An 896-nucleotide genomic window follows, 5' to 3' on the forward strand; every position below is an offset into this window, starting at 1 on the left:
CGATGTTAGTTACCCGTTCAGTGTTTGTCCTTTATGCTGCGATACCTAGATATCTTTCCATCCGAATCTTAATACGAGACACATTTAGCTTGATCAGTCAATGCTGGTGTTATTTCTTCTATGAGCATTACGTAAGTTCAATATTGGCAGCCCTGACACCGGCTACGAGCGCTTTTAGTTTGGGTTACGAAATAAGTAATTTGGCTAGTAATTAATCGTTTTTTCTGTATATGCTATAGTATTTACGTGCATTAGTGTCAGATAGACATGATAAATTGAAGGTTCCAGTTTTTATTTGCGTCTGAATAAGATAAGCAAAGTTTCTGTTTAGGACAGTTCGCGTGTACGCAAATATTTGTTTACATTCTTAACTGATGTTAAATACGCGGGATTATCAATTAAGTCAGTGCACAATACTCAGTATTTATGTTTATTAGTGACATTTAGACTCGATACATTGAAGGTAGCAGTTTTTATACGTTTTATTAGGAATAGCGATACTGACAGTGAAACCTAACTTGACTTGTACACGTTTGACTAGGGCAACCTGCGACCGTTAACAGTTAAGCAAACGAAAAATTAGTATTACACTACAATATCTGATTAAATCAGTGTTACAATACAACTTCTGAGTGCTTCTTACACACGGTTTAGTTAGCAGAAAGCTAAAACTCACCTCGCCGTCTACTTAAATTCCTTAGCTTGTTGTGGGCAAACATCTATTAGGCGCACTACGAATGTAGTGGTGTGGACATGTTGGAAATGTGGATCTCACGGGGAGCGTGCAAGGGATAAGTCCCTGCAGACGCACTATCCTCTGTGCCCGCGGTGGCTCAGATGGATAGAGCGTCTGCCATGTAAGCAGGAGATCCCGGGTTCGAGTCCCGGTCGGGGCA

The 896-nt window shown here is 40.5% G+C and overlaps 1 non-coding gene across 1 annotated transcript; it reads left to right on the top strand.

The window, feature by feature from the left end:
• The first annotated feature begins 821 nt into the window (after positions 1–821).
• Trnat-ugu (transfer RNA threonine (anticodon UGU)) lies at positions 822–896 on the top strand. The gene has a single exon. It is a non-coding gene; the product is annotated as a tRNA-Thr (tRNA).

The sequence above is a fragment of the Schistocerca nitens genome, chromosome 5 (assembly GCF_023898315.1).
Source record: "Schistocerca nitens isolate TAMUIC-IGC-003100 chromosome 5, iqSchNite1.1, whole genome shotgun sequence".
Classification (NCBI taxonomy): domain Eukaryota; kingdom Metazoa; phylum Arthropoda; class Insecta; order Orthoptera; family Acrididae; genus Schistocerca; species Schistocerca nitens.